Here is a 490-nt window from a genome sequence, read left to right on the forward strand (position 1 = left end):
GGGGGTTGGGTCAAAAAAATGCCTTTTTTGGGATTTGTTTTGGGTTTTTTTTTTTTGCCTGGGATAAAGGTACAGTTGGAACAAAACGCTCCTCGAAGGCAAAGTAGTTGGTGGCAGCAGGATGGGTGAAGGTTGCAGGGACCCAGCCCAGTGTCCCAGACATGTCACCGAGACCCCGAGCCCAATGGGAGACCTTTCCCCGTGGCTGGAATGCTGTCACCACAGCCAGACTTCTGTCACCAGGGCCAGATTGTTGTCACCTCACCCTGCCGGGGCAGAGCATACAGGGAGGGTCTTTAATCCCCATCTTTGGTTTGTTTTTTCCCCCCAGAAGACCCCCCAGTTTCCTGGCGGAGCACTGGGCAGGGATGTGGAAGCTGCTCCCAGCACCCTGGGCCAGCACCAGTCCCAGCACGGGCACACAGGACCCCCAGTGCCGGGCAGGGGACCCCTCCCCACCCCAGCTCCCTTCCCTCATGTTCTTCCCTCC

Source organism: Chaetura pelagica, unplaced genomic scaffold (genome assembly GCF_000747805.2).
Source record: "Chaetura pelagica isolate M959 unplaced genomic scaffold, ChaPel_1.0 scaffold463, whole genome shotgun sequence".
NCBI classification, from domain to species: domain Eukaryota; kingdom Metazoa; phylum Chordata; class Aves; order Apodiformes; family Apodidae; genus Chaetura; species Chaetura pelagica.